The 16,366-nt window shown below is 41.0% G+C and overlaps 1 protein-coding gene across 2 annotated transcripts in view; it reads left to right on the top strand.

Moving 5' to 3' along the window:
• Positions 1-16,366, top strand: part of sema4ba (sema domain, immunoglobulin domain (Ig), transmembrane domain (TM) and short cytoplasmic domain, (semaphorin) 4Ba) — a 64,341-nt gene that overhangs the window by 5,102 nt on the left and 42,873 nt on the right. The window contains exons 3-5 of one of the 2 annotated variants that reach the window (XM_053885846.1): positions 521-629; positions 725-900; positions 13,477-13,659. The gene's annotated coding sequence lies outside the window, so the exon portion shown is untranslated. The remainder of the gene's footprint in view (positions 1-520; positions 630-724; positions 901-13,476; positions 13,660-16,366) is intronic. The other variant, XM_053885847.1, reaches the window with a different exon arrangement.

Raw genomic sequence — 16,366 nt, 5'->3', positions numbered from 1 at the left:
AATACTGTATAACAAGTAAAAACTTGTCAGTCCCTACAGGTATATTGTAGACTTTTTTATTGATTGCTGTGGCCCAAAAATGCAGCTGATTTAAAAAGAAATTGCGGTGAAAGTAGCGATCATTTATGGTTGTGACGCAACATAATGGCAAGTAAGGACCATTGTAAATTAGCTTGTAAAAAATTTTGTCCATTTTTAGCCAAAAAATGCTGCAGATTTTTACCAAATATGCTTTATTTACAAAAAGCAGTGAGTATTTCACTTGCAAAACACACACATACATAATATAAATAAATAGATAAATGAACAGGCAAAAACAAGGCGATTGGATGAAGATAATATAGGTGTATCTTTATTATAATGATGTTCCGTGAGTAGTGTCTGGGCTGTAAGTGTGTAGTGAGCGCTTGTTGTTCTCTTACAGGGCTCCTCACAAGGGCGAAGACTGACAGATGTTTGGATGGGTGGGGTGGGTGATGCTTGTGTTGAATTAAAACAGTAACTGCTGTATGTTCCACAGGGTCGGCATGCAGAGTGTCAGAAATAGCCTGGAGAGAGATGGATCTGGCGGTCAGCCATGTTTGTTGACGTCCGCCCATATAGTGTTCGGGTGACGGCATGTTGCAGTGGTGAGTTCCGCTTTTTACTTCCATCTGTTATACTTTTCAATGTATAATTTCATTAGCCAAGTCCAATTCGCAACCTTTGGTGGCAATATTTGCAGGCAGATGTGAGCATTTGGCGTCGCACATAACCTCATCTCAACAAGGTGGGAGTGAATATTGACAAACATGCCGCATGGAGGGGTTGGTGAAAGGAGCTCTGCAGAACTTGCAGACGAGACTGGTTGAAACTTCGCCATTTCCTGGAGGAACTGACTTGTGGATTTAAATGTGTCAGGTAATGAGGTTTTATTTTTATTTACTTGTAGAATATAGAGGGAAAAAGTCAGAGAATTTTTATCGTTTTAAGATTTAAAAGCTGTTGAAAGAGCATTGACTGTTATTGTGCGCCCATGGCTATAAAGCGTTATTTGTCACAGCAGATATTGTGGTGTTATATTGCTCTAACCCTGCAGCAAAAAAACATTTTCTCCTTTTGGACTGTGTTTGAAATTGTGCGTTTGACAGCCCTCATCTACATCAGTAAAACAAACATTCAGGCCGTCTGGGATCCTATTCGGATGGCTTAAGCTTCAAGTATGATTATTGGTTTACTCAAAAAGTCGTCTATTGGAGCGGCAAGATGCACTCATTTCCTGTCTAGAAACTCCTTGCTGATTCACAAAGAGCAACACGGCACATCTATAATTTGGCTTTTCTGAATCCGAGTCAGTAGAAAAGGTAATTTGTGCCTCCAAGGTTAACATGCAAATCCAATTTAACTGTGTCTCCACTGACACAGAAACAGATGAAAAAAAAAACGGATTCTGTTTTCGGCAAACACCATTGGAGTCATCATGCAACGCTATATCATTTTTCACCCAAAGTAAAAAAAAAAAAAAGAGTCCAGTAGCAGATAATTACTACCACTTAAGTCCCTGACAGCACTCAGAGCCTTCCTTGCTGGAACATACTTGCTGGGATTAAATCATCACCTTTGCCTTCACAGGTTGCAACTTGAGTTGCTAAAATGTATGTTTTCAGCGGATCATCCGAATGATGACCTCTGTAGATGCTGCCTTGTAATGTTACGGATTCGGTATCTGATGTTTGCTGTCTGCACAGCAGCCTCTTCATTCGGTGTTGACAGTTGTAGAAAGTTCATTGTTTTTCAGCATCTCCATGGAAATTTCTGCCCAACTGTATAGACATCATGGAAAAACTGGCATTCAACTGTGGTCTCAAAGTGATGTGCAAAAGGGGCTGCAGTGGGTCCAGGTTTTAGTTCCAACCAACACAGTTACACACAGTTGAACACTGTTGAAAACAAACAGTCTGGTGCTGCCTATTTGGTCGGCCCCTGGGTTGCAACACCTGCCCCTGCTTCTGCCCAATACATTGGCCTATTATTCTATTGTAATATTGTTTTCGATAAACCACCTTGAGTTTAAGCAGTCTGTTCAGTGGCACTGTTTTGATTCTTCTAAATGTATTCAGGACAAAACCAGTCCGCACTGTCCCCTCACCAGACTATCAATAATTTCCTACAGCTGTGGCCGTTGATGCGGGGAGATCAATAGTAAACACCAATCTGTGAGTATACTTACTACTGTTTGAATTACAAATGAGCCGACCTCATCAATGTAGCCGAGCCAATATTGTTCCTGTCTCACTCTTTGATGAAGCTCATGTTTTAAATAGTGAATTAATGTCAGTTTATTAAGGTCAGCTGATAAACTGTGCTTGAGAACCATTATTTATTGGGGATTTTGTGGCAATGAGCTGTAAAATTGGGACTAAATTTGTCCACTGTGTTTGAGTGTTTAATGTCCTTAAAATAGACAAAAAGAGGGTGGGATTCACAACACTATACCATGGTCTCCTGAGCCAGTAACTCATCCGTCGTAACTGATCTGTTGTAACTCATCCAACAGCTGCGTTACTCCAACGTATGCAGCTGAAAAAGTAACATTGAAGAAGACACACTAGCATGCCAACAAGAGCGAGCAGTACTGCATGTGCAGGGGAAAAGAATAGAACAAACCAAACTTACATGGTCAATAACAGTCATGCCGACACTGCTGAGGGTTCTGGGTGCTGAGTGCAACCCAGTTACTGAGATTTTGACAGCGAACCTTGATCTACTTGGCCACATAACTAGTCAATCAGTGCAGAGGACCCGGTAGGATGCAGCATGGTGTGCGGCAATTTTAAAGCAATTTTGCTTTCACTTCTCTCCCCCTCAGGGTCTTCACCACTTCAAAACTTTTTTTACCACACTATTTTCTGACCAAGGACACACCTCAAAAGCAACTTTGGCTGGTAAAAGATGAATCCACGACCTGGATGTGATGATATGGTTGATGGCTTTATAATGCAGATTGAAATCAATACAGGTGTCTAACACGTTGAAAGCTCCCTTAAACTGCCTTAAAATATTATTATTTTGTACAAGGAGACCTGTTTTATAGCGGTGAGAGGTGAGTTTAAATAATGTGTTCTGGTGTTGGTTTGGAGAAAGCAATTATACAAATCAGTTGTTTTCTGTGAAAAAAGTTAAAATACTTTAGGATATGGTTTTCTTAAGTTAATGCACTATATTAATAATGTTTCTGTGATAACGCCAGTGGGGTTTCCGTCAGGATTTTTTTAAAATGGTGGAGTAACCGTAGAATTAACAACGGAACAACAACGCAGCCAATTGAGAAGTGATACAGAAACAGAGTGAAACATTCATTCACTGAATTGGTGACAGTAGAAACACTAGTTTTAATTCATGAGAAGCCAATCTGCCTCCAATTCCTCTCTTCATATTTTCCGCGAGCAACGGACTTCAGTCATGGTGTTCCTTACGGGATTTTCTGCAAATAACACGGCAAAAAATGAATGTTCATGTCCACCTCCATCAAGTGCTATATGTTATCTGTTTGCTTCAATGATTCCACTTTGTTTTAATACATTTGAGATACACATGCGATGTTATCTTTAAGAAAAGATCATTTTTATCTGATGACGTGGCGGCTTTCATTTAAGCCGTGGCGGAAATCCTGGCTAGTATCAGTACTCTTCACGCATGTATTTTATGTTCATAATACGTAATTAAAAGGCCAAATGTATATTAAAAGGTATATTAAAATACTACTTGTATTTACCCGAATAAGTTTGACACGTCATTTTGATTCGTGCTCCTGTAAATTCGTCTCTTAAGAGATATTAGTTAAACATTATATTCAATCTTTGAAACTCTTGTGAAGCCAATTCCCCTTTTGCTACATTGTTGTACAGTTCGTACCAAACATGCGTTTGATGTATTCTGGTAAATGGAATGCTGCAGTGGTTTTTAAACTTTGAGCTCTCGTCATTATCTCATTGTTGCCGTCACCCGAAGGTCTTTGCTTCAGCTCGGGCTATTGTTGTGCTCCTGTGATCGCAGTTGTTGCATATCTCCGGATCCTTCGGAGGCTTTGCCACATGAGCCAGCAATAAGCCGACATCCTCTGATCCCGTGTTTCTGGGCTGAGCTAAGTTTAGCACCGAAATGGAGGCCGCGGCTGTTGGATCGGCTTTGCGCCACACACGCTGGTCAGACACGGCACTACATAGGTTTTGTTTTTGTCGCTGACTCCAGCTCAAAGTGTTTGCGACGCGTTATCTGCAATGCTCATAAATGCGCTAAACAGGTGCAAAAATAATACGCTCTTTTCATGAGTTCACAGTCCTGAAAGGTCTGGTGAAAGGTCGTCGCGGCTATTTTGAACCACAGTTAAAAGCCTTAAATAAATGTTGTATGGAATAGTATGGGAACGTTATTTACGGCCATATTGAATCTTCCTGAAAGAATAATGCATGAATAAGAACAAGAACAACAGCTCAAGTTGGACCTCAGGCCCTAAATAATGGTTAAATAGACAACTGACTAAGTGCTAAGGAAACAGAAGGATGGTTAAGAAAAAAGAAACCACAAACCTCAACATTAATATTTCAAGAAGAAGAAAAATAAATTTAAAAAGAGTAATGGCAGATCCATAAAACTTGAAAAACATAAATATATCATCATAAATGTAATGAAAAATGTTATTTCTAATGAAATATAGCTGTTATGTCCTTTGTTAAATAGCAACTGTGAAAGTTTATATTAGCCGTGCTGCCTTTAAATTGACCGAACCAGTGGTTTCTGTTTAAAAAAAGAACACACTTTAAAACAAAACAATGATCGACAATGTGGCAAACACAAGCCCTTACTTCTGACTAGCTGCCAGATGCCTGGCTTGCTGGACAACCACTGCACTTTCACCAAAGCTGTCCCTGTTTATTAATGTCTTTGTAGAAATACATCAATCTAAATGTTAAACAAGGCGACAAATTTGTGGTTTTAATGTTGAAAGCAACGCCTTGCTGCAAGAAGTAGGCGCTTGTACCTGCACGACTGTAGGCATGCACCAGAGTCTAAATATTTCATGAAATGACTCACTGCTTCACAGCTATGCAGCTCTCTGCAGAATATATTTGGACCATAACTCAACTGTTTATCTGCTTCAGATAGACTTGGCCAATTGTCTCATGACAATATCTTGGCCTCTGAAATATAATTCACATTGCTAAACGTTGAACTGAACCCAAGAAATAAAGAAATATAAAAGCCAATGAATATTCTCCATTTTGTACAGCAGAATGGTCCTCTTGAAATGAAGGACACACATTTGCTGTTTTGAAACGATCCGGCAGCCTGTAATTAAAAAATATGACAGACGCAGAAAATAATCGTAGCTGCAGTGTTCTGAGCGCTAAGTGGGCCTCTCACATACCTGCTTTTTAAGTGGAACCCTCAAATTACCTTTTCCTCGAATGGCTCCCTTTAGACAGAGACAGAAAAACAGAATAATTTGTAGTTTTGCGAAGCAGGTGTCAGCTTGAAGTGCTGTGGCGGAGTCACGGCAAGTGGTTCTGTTTAATTTTATATAATGTCCTTTTCAGCCATTGTAAGGCCAAATGTTATGAACATAATTTATGTTGCACTGAATATATATTTGGAAAATAATAGCTGCCAAAACACGCCCTGCTAGTTTGCAGTTTCAAGTTTAATGCGTGTAATGTTGGGTTTTCATGGGGTTAAAAAAGGTTCCCAACAGTCCTTGTTTCGTCTTTCGTATTGTTTGGTGAGGTTACGATTTTGTTACGTAGCGCAACAAAATATCAGCTGCATTTAATAAGAAAAAAAAAAAAAGATTTTTATAAGATGCATCTTTTACACTTAATTTTCTTTCTGTGTAGGTAGCTGGGCTTGTACAAACATTGATTTATACCAGTCGATTTATTAGAATAGACTCAATTTATTCTTGTCACAATGGGGAATTTTTGTTGTCACAGCAGCCAACAAACACTTAAGACATAGACAAAGCAAAGCGCAATGAACTAACCTAACCATAATGTTAATAATTTCTTTGTTACACAACCCATTTGGATTTTTGTGAATAATTATTTCATTTTTGCATGTTTGGCACCTCCTGCAGCGAATGGGAGGGTGAGTGCAAAAGAGAGAAAGCAGCACTAATGACTACAGTGTTATTAGCATTGCTCTGTGTTCCATTTGCTAGTTAGAATATCTCAAACAGCTCAACCTTCCTCCTGTCATCAAAGAGTCAAGGTCAAATACTCCTTCGCAGCCGCTGTCTTAGAACCCATTAGGATGGCGAGTGGCTTGATCAAGACCCAACCTTATGTGTGTGTGAATCACAGTAACAAATCCCCTCTGATACTTAAGCCACTGTAAACACACAGCTATATGGTGAGAGCCACACATGCCCAATATTTTACTTGCGTGGCATGCAGCAACACAGCAAGAGCCCAAACTCTGTGGGGATTATTTTTGCATCAATTTGTAAAACAGCGGGAGTTTAAGCTTGAGCTGTGCAACGCCTGCTGGAATAACATGTAATAGATTGATTTATCTCATAATGATTGTGCGAAGTAGCTATTTCAAGGTGATGTATGAACTTGACATATGCTGTCGGGGTAGCAGAAGACACCAGGCACTTGTGCTCCTCCGCTACCATTCCACGCCGAGCATATTTCTCCCAACCGTGTCAGAGCTTTGGAAGTGCTTGAGCGCAATGGACATCACTCCCTCTGCACAAACAAACAGGACTTTAGTGGACAAACATGCTTGAGCACGGAACAGAGTGTCTTGTGTGAGTGTGGGCAAACACTGCAGGAGAAAGGCTGATGCAGGCCTGTAATGGTGCTACTGACTCTTCATTTTCAGCCGTCATGCTTTAAAGGGAGAGGAGACCCAATAATCTGATTAACTGCCCTGCAGTTTTTTTATCGATCGATCTGCGAAAGGCATACTGTCTCTGTTGACTTCCAGCTCATGCCCTTAAAGTTCATCTGATATAATTCACAGTTACAAAGTATAATGAATAAACATATAAACCCTGGCTCTACATTTGTTGGATGGAAGTTTTTATGTTCTTGATTTTGCCTTGCGATGGGGTGCGGCCCATTATAGTTCCAGCTAACAATGGCCATTGTTGTAGCCCTCTTTTGTCAACGTGGCGATGAGATGAGTGTTTCTTGGGGGGACGAGAGCGAAGCCTGAATAGAAAAGCAAACATAATCGCAGTGTTACCGCGGTAACGTAGAACATGATACTGCAGTGAGAGTCTGTAAACAAGGTGACTGGGTAGACAGGACTGAAACTGAAGAAGACACCTGTAGCTCTTTTATGTTCGAATTTGAGAGCATAGATCAGTGCGTCGTGTGACATCATCCCAGTGCCAGTTAAGGACAGGTTGGATGTGGCTGAGGGAAGTTTTCTTATAGATGGACCTCTCTAAAAAACAAGCTGTATGAATGCTCAGAAAAGGTGTCTTTGTCGATTTACATTCTTTATTTATCCTCATTCAAATGGTGTCATGAAACAATTCCACTCTACTACTCTCGCAAAACCCAGTTGTGGAATGCCTAAATATTGTAGATTCAAGAGTACATCCTGCAGTATACTTTCTTTTGTATAATATTTTCAAGTATTTGCATCAGAAAATGAACATAATGTTTGAATGTTTCCCACAAACGGTAAAACGGTTGGACGGACGTTCAGAAGGTCTTTTCATTGACTTCCACTGGATATCAGTTGCTGTTAGACTGAAACGCATGACCGTTTTAAATAGCAATTGACACTTCACAATATGTTGAACGAACCCCAACCTCCATTCGTGTTTTATGTGACGTCCTGCCCACGCGAAAGGCAGAACATGTGCTTCAATTGACAGCCTATTGTGTCATCAGCATGGGATGCAGAAGTCCACTTTGCCAACATCAATATCTTAGATTAAATTATTATTTCTTTATGCCATGAGAGCGAGGATGTGTTGTTGAAACAAATGCCTTCAGTCAGAAAAGTTGGAAATGCAGGACTTTCTAGAGATTTTTGTATGGTCGAGCGACATACATACATCTTATGCACCTAATGTGTGTTGATGTTCATCATTCATTTCATGTATAGATACATTTCCCGGTAACATTGGGTCCTAACCAAATGGCTAGAATGACAAGAGTGTGTTCCGCAAATAGTCTTGAGGCTTTAGAGAAACAGCTGGAGCAGATTCGTTCAGATCCCAGTGGAGGTTGGTGGACTGTTCAAAGACATAGAAGAGGTGGGGATCACACTTTTTAACTGTCTGTGATAAGTTTAGCGTATCTGATATGCAACTATTTAGTGCTGCTATTTTCATTGAGAGCCACGACACACTTGGCAACCCAGTATAAAATATTTAGTAGAGTAGAATGATGTCAGCTTGGGATGATACCGGCTGGCATTTGGGGCTTTGTGAGCACAGTGAGAGTTGATCCAACACATGCATTTGTGTTTAATTCAATACACTGGACACACCTTAGCCTTGTTTTGCTCAGAAAAGGGATACCTGTAAACAATTGGTGATTGTGGTGAAACTATAAAAAAGCAACATCAGATCTAGAGGTTTCTGTCTTGTAAGTCAGCATCAAAGAATAGTTTTATTTGAGATGGACGTGAAACAATTTACGAATGTGTATTACTGATACTTCTTTTATGGTCAAAAATACTGTATTGCTACCAGCGACCTCCTTAAACAAACAGCCTTGTGATTTATGTGCCCATGTTTGGTTGTCCCTGGTGCTGTTCAGTCTCTTCAGAAGAGCTCAGTCAATCACCTTTGACCTTTTAATTTCTCCTGGGATAAATGTGTGTCTGCCTGAAAGTGACGGGGGTGCTGCCGTGTTATCAACGCCATATATCACTGTTGACATGCGTGATATATTTCAATTATTCATGACAACAAAGCCTTCGGGGTCTCTGCTTCAACTGGATTCTCTTGTATTTGCATTATCTGACTTTCGTTTGCATTCAGTCTGTTCAAATATATGGTTTTTATACGCTGCTAACTCCTTGCTGCTCTAGGTTATGTACGATAAACCTGAAAATACTCTGCAAGTCAATCAGCCTCTAACATATCTGGTGATATTTAATAATTTGGTTTTGAGATCCACGATGTTAGTTTCTATTCACTGAATGGTTGCTTTGTTTGTCATCTCTAGAAGCAGCTCCTATACTGGCTATGATGGTTAGCATAAGCTAATGCAAGTGAGCGGTAACCTTGTCGTGGTTGGAATGCTGATCTCAAGTTGAAAAGATTTAAACAGGGCCTTTTATCACTTCGGACTTCACTTGTGATGGCTGATATCCAAAATAGTAGGCCCAACTGTTCCATTCAAAAAGCTACTTCCTGTATGAGTGTAATAAAATTGAACCACTAATGTGTGGCATAGGTCACAGAATAAAATCCAAGTTAGCCATCTAGTATGATTCTGAATTTACAGCCGCAGCTACATTTTTTTTGTTTGGTTCCGGAACATTTCTCAATGCTGTCATTGTATCCGTCCGTCGCAGTAAACCTCTTGACTCCGAACAATTTAAAAAAGAACTGCTCTTTCGTTCTCCCAGCAGAAAGACTCTCTGTGTTACAGCAACAATATATTCAGACTCCTGTCCCCTGCGGTCAAAAAGAAGCTCTGGCAATTTGTGTTAGCAAAGGTCAGGACCATTTGGAGTACTGTTTACATTCAGGGGTGCCCGCCTTTCTTCAGCGTCATCTCCTCCACTGAGTCCCACTCGCTGGGAATCACACTGCCTTGTTGAGAGTACAGTCTCACATTCCAGTCCACCTCCAGCAAGAAGCATGCAAGGAATGTTTCATGTTGCATTTGCAAAAACGACGCGAGCTGTAACAGGATTTACCCTCAATTCCTCTTCATCAGTTTTACAAAATCAGAATATGTGTCGAGAGCATGATGCCATTTGCCAGTCGTCCGTTACATAAGAGAAGTTACATTCTTCAGCGCTTAGATGACAGGATTCAGACGACTAAAACTAGAGCCCTTCATTTGAACTAGACTGCAAACAGATGTTTCAACTGGCCTGTAAAGCCATGACTTCACATGGTATTTAGTTCAAATGTAATCGAACAGGTCGGTGATGGAGCTCAGAACCAGCGGCTCCTGACTGGAGTGCGCGAGTTGAAATGAAAAGCCTCTATTAAACCGCTGCATAATTGACCACATGACAAAGGCCATTTCCATCTGTCTCACGCAGGAGCCAGAACTGCTGCAGCGTTGGCTGTATGATTTAGCAGAGAAACCGAAATTTGGACGGGGATAATTCCGCTCGCACGTAAATGCCTTCCATTTGTCGTTCAGCGGCTCGCTCATCTGAATTGAGTGGGACGTGACAGATGTCCCACTCTGGAGACAATGCTGCTGCAGACCAGTGCTTTCTCTCTCAACTGCAGTTAATCTGAGCGTTTGTCATGAGGTTACTGAATATATGACTGTCATTGCACCATTATCCCAAGAGGCCGGAACATCTCAAGGTTTTAGCCCTTCTTCCATTCTCTTTAGTCTGATGTCACTGATCCAAGGATAACACAGCTTGCTACTTATAGTTCTACAGGTGGGAAGTTCTTCCTTTTACAGAGCATTGAGATGGAGGAGGTGTCACATACAAATATGAGTGGATACTGTTTCTGTTTTCATCTACCCTGTTTTGTTAAAAAAAAACAATTTAAAGACAGAAAACACTTATACATGATATAATAAAAACATATTTTCATATTTTAGTCTTTATCGTATCCATATTTTAGCTTAGATTTTTACTCATTACTATTATGCATCGCATTTTCACTGTTGCTGTAATATGCTTTTTACTTCTCTTTGTTATTGTGGTTGTTGTTAGTTATTCCAATTGTTAAAAATGCGCTTCTGAACACTTTCTAAAATCAACTTGTATAACAAGGTAACTTGTATTAGTATTTCTATATCTTACAGATTAGTTAGTAGTATGTTGAAAATATTTGTGTAGAAAGTTTGACTTATCTTCACATAGATCAAGTAAACTGATTCCATGTTGAGATAAAAGTCCATTTCACACCAGGTATTTGTGTAACACATACAGTTTTTAAATTTGCTGGAATTTAAACAAAGTATTTCTATCCTAAATTCCTGATTAAAGTCTTCAATGGCTTGAATATTAAAAGCTACCATTACACATGATTCATAGCAGTTCAACCGAGTGTTTGCTAATTTGCTTCTGAATATTTCACTCGCACACAGGAGACATTTCTAACTGTACTCATGCTTCAGTCAAGGATCTGTGCTCTGTTCTCTTCTCCTCTGAAACTTGTATATGAAAATACTTTAAGAGTAAGTCTAAACAAGCTGGTTGCATAATTAATATAGCTATTTTTAGAACGGCGCTGGGGATTGTTAATTGACTCCAAGAGGACGACATAGTACCATAAGACTTTCTGGAGTCAGACTTAAGCGGAGACAAAATTCAGAGCAATCGCGCCGTTGTTCCTCGAACCTGCCGGCCCTCATAGTGACCAAGGTATTGATTAAACTGTCCTTAGAGACTTAACCGTTCAATTGAAATTGAAGTTGCCTTCTTTTTTACGTGAGGCAGGTCGTCGCTCACAGCGTGCGACAGCTGACTGTTGACTATGACTGCGTCGTGCTCTTCGCTAAATCAATTACATTGAACAGACCTGAGCAACGTAAACACTGTGGCGTTTGTGTTTACACTCATCAGGATCCTTAACGTCACATGACGGATGGTGTTGTGAGTGCTGTTGTCGAGTGTCTCCTGAGGTTTGTGTCGCTGTTTAAAAAATGACCAATGGGAATAGGTATCTGTTACACCGGTCCCTTTTTGGTTTGGTCAGGCGCTGCTTTCCAGATGCTCTGTAAATTGATGTGTTCAGAGACTCCTCTGCAAAGTCGTCCTGCGTTGGCCCATTTGGTTTCATCGTCATGGAGGTGATCCTTGTTGAGGACAGTAAGCCATGATAGGCATGTGCTCTTCTTAAGGAAGGACTTCTTGAAAACATATGGAACGTACATACAAAGATTTTTGTATTCAAGCATGCATCTGTACAGGATGGAAGAAGCTGCAATTGAATACAACAATTTAAATGCCACACATCTGCACCTCATGTAGGAGTGCTGTTGTGGAGTAAAATAACAAAAAACAATAAATAAATAAATAAAACTACGCAGATCCTTTGTCATCCTGCACCATGTACTGTTGTACCAGTAAGGCAACTCCTCAACTCTGGGACATACTTGGAGGCCAAAGACCCTGAGTTTTCCACTGTGTAAATAGCGACCATATCTGTCCGCCACAAAGTGAAAAGGAATTGGCTTATGTTTCTCGGTCTGTGGGGTTGCACTCTTGTGAATCCCGCTGAGCTGCTTTAGCTGCAGCGGCTTCAGCACTAACCTTGCAGTAGGTCGTGGTTCAATAGCTGTCTTGACATTTAAAAAAAAAAAAACGAACCAGTTCTATTCACATAGGATGGACGATTGCTCGGGAGGAGCGGGGAAGCTCACTCCGACAATGTTGTTTTCCTCATTAAAAAATGGACTGACTTAATATATTATCAATTTAGTGCCCAGCCCTAGTCTGCTCCTACCCTATGGGGACGCCTGGTGCAGACCAAGGATGTATTGGCCTAAAAACACCTCAGTATACCCCCAGAGGGGCTAGAGTTTTTGGGCGGAGGGGACGTGCCCTCCAGACCCTTCCTCAGGTAAACAATGAATATGGATGAATGTTATTAAAGCTTCACCAGTAGCAGTGAATTGCAGCTACAATGTATCTTTTTTCTCTATAAGCTATGTTCATATATGGTTGTCATTTCAACCATACTTCTAATGTGATATTTTGGAGCGTCAAAATGAAAATTCTTAAATTCCATATACCATAGTGACAACGCAGCATGTTTGCTGTTGGGCTCTTCATGTTACTGCCATTCCAGATTCTTTATTTTTTTTTATTATTTATGTTAGGTATAATATGTATGTAACTGAGAAATGTACTGCCTAAGAACCAGATAGTTGTCTGACGTGTGTTCACCTAGACCTGCAGAGATGTTTTTTGCTGGATCACTGTTTCTGGAGGTTCAGCCCGAGATATTTATAATCATGAACTGGACTCCCAATTCAATTTATTGTCCAGACTAGACGTTTGCTCATAAGCAGGACACACGCAGGCGCGTCTTATTAAATCCAGTGCAACAGCGAGCATCCATTGCGTGCAATTAACTGTGTTTTATTCGATTAAAACGTGCTTCTTGTTATGACCACAAATGGAACATTTCACAATCTGATCCCAAGTATTAAATTTAGTCCCAAAATGATGCTCAGCAGTGACAGAACGAGCGCCGCAATAAGGAACGGCTCCTGTCCTCCGTCCACTCCTCGCCCACCCTTCCACTGAGGCAGCCTATGATGTAATGTTTCTGCTGATCATCGAGCAACCCCCCTCTCCGGCTCTTTTCAGATTCCCCTCCCCTCCCGATTCTCTGCTGCTGGTGCTGATAGTGGCGGAGAACGAGCGGTGCCGGTTCAGCAGCAGCAGCATCCCCGAGCATCTCTCGGGATCCCTGCAGAGCGTCTTTTCGTCTGTCACCGATCAACCAGCGGCTGCTTCTACCGGCCTCAGCCAGACCGACGCTCAAATGAGGTATGTCTCTTTCTTTCAGCTAAATTAAACACAACCGCGGCGGAAAAAGAGGAGGAGTGAGTGGGAATGATTGGCAGAAGGTTGTCTGAGTGTGCAGTTAGCCGCCGAGTAAATTGGTTCGGTCACGGAAAAGCTTCTTGTCGCCCCGGTGTTGGATGCCATGGCAATTTCTCTTTCAGTGTGTGTAGGTTTACTTGAGTATGGTGTTGGTTTCCATGGTAAAGATGATCTCTGCGCCGGCTCGGAGGAGAGTCAGCAGCTACTCCACAATTACCTTTGGTGTGAAGTCATCTCTCCTCATTTGCATATTGTAGTTAAAAAGCTGAGCACTTTTTCCTTCAAAGGATGACATTTATTCTTGTTTCAAGATGTGTAAGTCACATGAGATTCACTTGTGGTTACTTGTATGTTGACCCCCCCCCCCCCCCTTCCTCCCCCACTATGTCAAAACTGGGCGTGTACAAGGGATTCTCATGTGCAAGTATGAATGATGCAGAAGATATGAGACATAATGTGTGATGGACACGGTATTACTGATCCCTTTACAGTTTCTTTGGTTGCCGTTTTCCAGGACTTTCTCGAACAAAGTCTTTCACTGTACGTTCCAACTTAATATTTCATGTCTCGTCTGCCCCACATGTAGATGGGATCATCACTAATTCATCCGTGGGATTTTCCCTCCATCCGAATCATAATTCATTTTTATTTCAGCCTGTGAAAGGCATTTCTTCTGTCATCTGATCAGGGAATTTTTTCGGGGAGGAATCGCTCTCAAACAGATGGAGGAAGACTTCAAATCACATTAGCACATGTTTTTTTTTCCTTTTTTTTCTGGCGAATGATGAAGAGGAGCAGGGCAAGGAGATACGCGGAGTCATCATTTTTTTCTTCACCTCCATGTATGTTTTACATTGATCTTTCAGTCCTTGATTTTAAATATGACCGAGTAACTTATATTTTAACTGGAGCTTTATGATGCATTCGTAACTTTTTTGTGAAGACTAGGAAGAGTTAGTCGCCTGTTGATAGCTGGGATTTGCTCCAGCAACCCTGGATTGACGACGAAAGACAGTGACGCACTGGACACGATATTTGAGTTAAATATAAGAGTAATGCTGATTTGTGCTTTTAGTGATTCAAATTTTCTCTTCATTACAAGCTCATAACAAGATAATCCGGTCATTCTTTCATTAGATAAGTCACTATCATCTGCTTATTGTACAGACTAAATCCTTCCTTTATACAAAAGGCCTCGTGTGAATACAAATTGAATTATCTAGTACCACATTGTGTCCAAATCACCCAATTTCTTATGAACCAAAAAGCTCCCTTTCGTTGTATCTTGTGGCTGAAATGGTCAATTAAAAGCCTCACAAAAAGTGGCTAGATTCAAACGTCCCTCTGTTGGATGGTAAGACTTTCAGTCAGTGACTGTCTGACTGTGGCAGAACTGATGTACAGTAGGAAGTTGAGTGGCTGCCACGAACATGGTGGCCACCTGAGGTGCATCCAAGCTGTTTCTCCTGCTCTGTCTGCTCGATATCAAGCAGTCCTTCTTGGGTTGGACCTGCTCCAGCAGCTGGGCTTGAACTAATTGTTAATCTAATTAATCGTTTGGCGGTAAAGCCACTTCTCAAAGACGAGCTGAGATTAGAAGGATATTGAGGTCACAAGCTCCCAAATGTTAGGATGATGCAGGGCATGTGACTGGCAGTGCTGGAAACTCCTGAAGCTTCAGACCAGTGAGTAACAGTTGGGACGGTGGCGGAGGGAAAATAAGCATTGTGTGCAGCAGGTTAATGAAAGGACCCGAGGTGAGTCACGTAAATGGTTGAAAGCTCACACACACGCCAGATATTGTTTTCTGGCATCGCCTGCCTGCCAAAGGGCACTGGTCCCAAAAACCAGCTCTGCCGGAGACTTGCTGTGTCAGAGGTGATCTAATGCTTTCAGTCGTGGGGTGCTGAGTTGTCACAGCTTTATTTTTCCCTGAACCAGGATTTAAGAAAAAAAGCAACAGGATACAACCATCAGCCACAGTGTCATCTTAAAAACAGGAGACTAAAAAGTTTTAAAGAGTTACATTTGAGCTTGTTCAGTTTAAGTTCCTCACACTGATTTCAACCTTTTTTTCTAATCTTTCAGAGATCCTTTCTGTGTTCTTGGCTTCTTACTTTTTTTTTAATGCTTCTTGGAACAAACCGTCCGATCCACTTGTTTTTGTTCATTGTGACGGTTAAGCCGGATGGACTTAAATAACCCACTTATCTTGGGTTCGGCTGTGATTCTCTTATTGTGAGGCCAATAGCAGGGAGAATGACTGTCCATAAATGTACAGATTTAATAGTGGGAGTGGGAAATAAAACGTCGTAGAGGACGTTTAAAAGTTAATATGAAGATGGACGAACAAAACTTAGATGTTTGTATCCTGATCCTGATATTAAAAGCTTAATTTAAAGAACAGCCGCTTGTTTATCAGTGATTTGACATATGACACAGTTGACATTTTGAGACTTTTATGAGAGAAAATGTGTTGAAACGTTGAGAAAAATCCTAGAAAACTGTGTTATTTTTTTATTAGTTGCTTTGATATGACCACTGCCACATTCACGTGGTCAGAAAGTGAGATGAAGACCAGGTTGAAGACCCTTGTTTAGACGTCAGCAGGGGGCCCCCTTAATGCCCTCGGGAGTGTTTACAGGTCTGT

Source organism: Synchiropus splendidus, chromosome 14 (genome assembly GCF_027744825.2).
Source record: "Synchiropus splendidus isolate RoL2022-P1 chromosome 14, RoL_Sspl_1.0, whole genome shotgun sequence".
In the NCBI taxonomy this organism is placed as follows: Eukaryota; Metazoa; Chordata; class Actinopteri; order Syngnathiformes; family Callionymidae; genus Synchiropus; species Synchiropus splendidus.
The sequence above is the reverse complement of the archived record's forward strand: the minus strand, read 5'-3'. Positions and strand labels throughout refer to the sequence as shown.